Here is a 5,534-nt window from a genome sequence, read left to right as displayed (position 1 = left end):
CCTTTCTTCCCTCATTTTTAGAACTGTTGGAAGCAACTTTCTCTAGTTCTGGCACGTTGGTGGTAATTCCTTGTATAATACTTAATGCCTTTAACTATCTCACTCTTTCCTTTAACGCCTTGTTCTCATCTTCTTTCTTACGGATCCTAGATTCCATCTCTGCTCTATGTGCCTTCGACCCCTTCTTCGGGATATTGAAGTAAGTTGTTGGAGTGACATACTTACCTCCTGCTCTTACCCTTCCACAATGTTCTGGAGTCCCTAGTGCCTTCGCAAGAACATCGTCGCTTCCTTGGGTTACTAATTTCCCATTAGCCTTTTCTTCTTTTAGTTGGTCCTGCACGTCAGTTGAACTTTTACTTAATTAAAGTGACAATCGGGACATAAAAGAAACTTAAGGGGGTCTTATACTCTATCAGTCCAATATATATCATCGTTAGATAAGCCATTGATCAAAGTACTTGTGCAACCTCTGGAGAAGGCCTTTATGAGGGCCTGGATTGGCTATCAAACAACATTGCAAACAAGGCTTGAGGCAAGTGGTAGAACTTGTTAGGATTGCCTGTGGTTTGTGGTGGCGACAACTTTAGAATTTGCACATTTTTTTCTGTATGACTTTTTTGGTGATCATATATAGGTCAGGGATTACTTGGTTGGATATACTTGCGAGGTTTCTTGTTTGTTGTTTTGAACATGCATGCACTGCTTTAACTTTTAGAAGGAGACTAAGTCAATATCTTTACTATTGATACTGTTTATCTTTGAAATAACCTTAATGGTCAGGGACCTTTGGAGTATTGTACTTGAACTCCCTAAATAGCTGCATCTTTGGGAAAAGAAAGAGTATTAATGCTATGTGTTTGATAGGACGACCATTTGACAAGTTCCCAAAAAAAAAGCAAGATCAGAAAACAGCAAACATTTGACCATTTGACCATCAGAAAACAGCAAGATCAGAAAACCATTTGACCATTTGACCATCAGAAAACAGCAAGATCAGAAAACAACAAGATCAAAAAACAAGGACACAGGAAATCAAGACCAGAAAATCAAGATCAGAAACTGGATGGGAGTCTCTCAGCAAGAAACATAGATGTTGAGCTCAAAAAAATCAAGAGGAAGGGAGCTCGCGGACTGTTGATCAATCTACTTCCTTCATGAGGGGGGAGAGAATGGCAAAGAATCTAAGGAGAGTGCAGCAGCAAGAGAAGAGCAAACGGAGAAGTAGAATGACAACATATGTCAACCCACCTCAGTACAAGCCATATGCAATAAAACTAAGGAGATGACTCAAACAGAGAGTACATAAGGTAGGGACTCAGGTGAGACAAAGGAGCTGGGAAACTGTGTTAGAAATACCAGTAAGGGGAGTGAGCCAACAGGTAAGAATATATATACAACTCAAGGAGGAAGACAAAACTTAGTGGCTACAAAGTATAGTCACTTAAAACCCACAAATGTCTTTAAATGAGTGTACAACAAGGGTGCTGGAACATGAGGGGCTTCAATAAGGATGTAAAGCAAGTTGCAGTAAATGATAAGGTTAGGAAATCTAACAATGCTCATCAGTTAGTGAGATCAGAGATTGAGGAAATAAGTAGCAAGTTAATGACAGTTGGACGAAAGACGGAACAAGAACTAGCAGCATGGTTTCAAAATAGAATTTCCCGCCATTACTGCTGGATGGTGATGAATGGTGGTAATTAACCCTTGAAGAAACTACAAGAATGGAATTGAAGTTAGGAGTAAATGATCGATGTGTGTTCTGTGGGAGAACACAAGTACTTCAGAAAAAACAAACGAAGGATCAGCAGGCAGGAAAAACACACCGAAGGAAAAACACACGAAGGATCAGCAGGCTAAGTGGGGCTGGTGGAGGGCTTCGTCTGGAAAAACTTTACTTCCTAAAGGGGCTAGCAGAAAACTCTTTGTTTGCTATACCAGCACACAACCTACTACATGTTTGCTATATCTAATAATATTACTACACATTACACATAAGTACATATACTCAAATATCTATAAAAGGATATAAACAACTTACAATTTTTTCTGCCACTTCCCTCGTATCATCATCATAATATCCACCATTCTTGTCTTGACGAGCTAAAAGCCACAAATTAGCTCTATCATCCTCATCAAAAGATTCTCCCAACTCTTCTTTCTATTATAAAACATATAAATAGGAAGTCCAATTATTTGTAGAGTATATGTTACGTTAAATATATAAATTGATATTTAAAAGATTTGTGCAAGTACTTACCAATTTATCTTCTAGGCCAGCATATCCAAGCCTGCTGATTCGGTGGTTATACTTATTCATTTTCCTTCGTGCTGATTGTAATTTGCTTCTCTCCTTTCAAAAATGGTTTACATGCATTCTTAGTATATATATCTCACAACTATGCATGAATAAACACAACCAATTTACTAAAAATTCTATTCTAATAAAATTTATGATATACCTGGAACTCTCCCGTTAATCTCGATTTCACAAATGCATGCCAGTCGGGCTTCCTTATCTTATATTTTTTAGGTTGATTTGTAAACGCATCTTGATCATCTTTAAAAGGGAAGATAAACTTCTTCATAAGCATATTCTTGAAGGTCCTCCAACGAACTCCAATTGATTTCAAAACTACCTTCCTATACTTAACATCTATATTGAATCTAATCTGAGTAATGAACAAACAAAAAAAATTCAAGATACAAGCATGATAAGAAACAAACCAAAAAAAAAAGGAACTATACAAGATATATTTACCAGAATGCCGACCCACAAAAGATTTAGAAGCTCCTCAGGTGCTTTTTTCCATGTTTGAAAAGCACTTAAAGGAATTAGGGCCCTCAAAAAGAGCACCTCCCAACCAAGTAAGCTTGTTAAGACCTTTTTAACCTATAGGCTACCTTTTCCATTAAATTTAACAATAATTATTATGCCATCCCACTTACGAGACAAGGCATGCATTATGGTCGCACCTCTCTCACTTAGTGCTTCAGTGTCACTTAGTTCTTCTTCATCTTCGAAATGGACAACCTCTTCTGGATCTATCGCTGAACTATGAATAAGATATAGTTGTAATTAGTACGTAAGATAAACCATATTATCCACATTCAAACCATATTATCTACATTCAAACCATATTATATAGAGTAGTAAACTAAATGCAGTAGTAAATAGACGATTAAAATGAATAAATACAAGATGGACTAACCACTTTTAAAAAGAAAATCTCAATCACTTGAATTATTAAAAACACTTAATAAAAGTCTTACAACCAAAAAAATTGCAATAAAGAGAGGAAAAACAAACACTAGGTTTTAGAAGAATCATTCTCGACCATATTCCCTCACAGTCTTTACGTGAGAAAATTGGTTGAGATTCATCATTCACATCAAATGAATCAACACTTGGCACGACTTCAGGCTGAACCCTATCTCCAATATCCCCATCAAACACGTCATTACCAATATCGCTAACATTATAACATCTTTTAGGAGCTGTTAGAGCAATCGACCATTTAGGATCAAGTTGATCAGGAACATAAAAGACTTGCTTGGCTTGAGAGGCTAAGATAAAGGGATCAGATTTATGCCCAACTCTACCAAGATCCACTAGTGTGAAACCCAGATCATCGGTCTTTTTGCCATTCCCGCTGTCAACCCAATCACACTTGAACACTGGAATGTGAAACTGAAAATAATCAAGAAGCCATATTTCAACAACAACACCATAGAAGGACATGTTGGAAAAGTCTGGATTTTTGTCCTTTGCACTTGCAACTTGCATTGCTCCTGCCACCAAGCTTACACCACTATTTTGATTCACTCGTGAAGCATCACGACCTTTTGTGGAAAACCGATAACCATTGATGACATAACTCTCATATTTCAATGCATGCATTCAAGGTCCCTGAGCTATCCAAGTTAGAACACTTGAGATTTTGTTATTCGGGATGCTTCGCTCTTCTGAAACCTATATTATGTTTAAAGTTAGTAACCAAGGCATACACAAAATTATTACTTAACAATAGTTTATCTTACCCTTCCTTTTAGCCAATCACTAAAAGTACGGATGTGTTCTTCTTGTAACCAAGTTGGTTTCTTTGAGGAGCGGGGGTGTTTTTTCTTTAGGTACTCCATGTCTGCTCCCTATTAAGTTTTAGAATGAATTAGTTATAGAATTTCTAAGCCAATGGAATAATCAACGCGGAAACACTTAAAGAAATTTACCCAATGTAAGGTTCAACAACTCTTGTGTTTCGCAAGACATAATAAAGATGTGCTTGCTCTAAGGCAGTACCATCAGCTGCAGTGGCAACACCCCCCACTAGAGTGATTCCTTCCAAAAGCATATCATCAGGTGTGATTTTAGAGTTGGCAGGAACTCCAATTGGGTCCAAATCAAATAAGAATTCACTACAAAACTTAATTGCTTCCTCTACAATATAATTTTCAGCCATGCAACCTTCTGGACGATTGCAATTTTGTACATAACCCTTCAACTCACTCATATACCTAAGACATTATAAGACAAAAGGATAGGATGATTCTCCATTTTTCATACATTATAAAGACAAAAAAGTGGGATAAAGTTTTTTTACTTCTCAAATGGGTACATCCATCGGAAGAAAACTGAACTACAAAGTTTAACCTCTCTAACGAGATGGACAGTGAGATGAACCATGATGTCGAATAACGACGGTGGAAAGTATTTCTCCAACAAACATAGTGTGACGACGACATCCCTTTGAATTTTACTCAAATGCATCACATCTATTACTTTCGCACAAAGTGCATTAAAGAAGAAGCACAGTCTAATAATTGTATACCTCACATGTTTCAGCAAGACAGACTGTATTGCCACTGGAAGCAATTGCTGCATCAAAACATGGCAATCATGTGACTTCAGCCCTTGTAACTTCAAGTCTTCCATTGAAACACGTGTCTTGAAATTATAAGAGTATCCTTCTAGGACTTTCATCTCATGCAATGTTTGGCAAACCCTATGTTTTTCAGCTCTAGACAATGTGTAACAAGCTGGGGGGTAGAATGTCCTAGTTTTACCAATCTTTGGTGCTGGTTCATCCTTTCCCATGTCCTGAAGGTCAAGACAACCATTAACAGTGTCCTTTGTTTCCGAGGGAATGTTAAGCAATGTACCAATAATGCTGTCACACACATTCTTCTCAATGTGCATGACATCCAAAATGTGTCTGACAAGCAAAAATTCCCAGTAGTCCAATTCAAAAAACACTGACTTCTTCTTTCAACATTTCTTAACAACTTCGTCGACTCCATCATCAACCTGTTTTGACCTTGGTGTGGTTGACCTCTTTGCTTGTCCTCCTACACCTTGTCTCTTCCTTTTACCCACTCGCTTTACTGATTTTCCTCATGTGACCTTTCCCCCCCCCCCTTTGGCGTTACTGATTTGCTTAAACATGTGTTATTCACTTTTTTTCCCCAAGAGACTTTGATCATGCTAACCTTTGCTTTTACTTTATCACCATCCAACACTTCTGGCTGTAACT

General features: G+C 37.6%; 1 long non-coding RNA gene across 1 annotated transcript; it reads right to left on the bottom strand.

The window, feature by feature from the left end:
* Positions 1-2,043: 2,043 nt before the first annotated feature.
* Positions 2,044-2,512, bottom strand: LOC147515995 (uncharacterized). Its single transcript, XR_015213563.1, has 3 exons — positions 2,466-2,512; positions 2,264-2,356; positions 2,044-2,164 (listed from the first exon to the last, which is right to left on the bottom strand). It is a non-coding gene; the product is annotated as an uncharacterized LOC147515995 (long non-coding RNA).
* Positions 2,513-5,534: the final 3,022 nt, after the last annotated feature.

The sequence above is a fragment of the Coptis chinensis genome, chromosome 2 (assembly GCF_015680905.1).
Source record: "Coptis chinensis isolate HL-2020 chromosome 2, ASM1568090v1, whole genome shotgun sequence".
Taxonomy (NCBI): domain Eukaryota; kingdom Viridiplantae; phylum Streptophyta; class Magnoliopsida; order Ranunculales; family Ranunculaceae; genus Coptis; species Coptis chinensis.
This window is presented reverse-complemented; position numbering and strand designations above follow the sequence as displayed.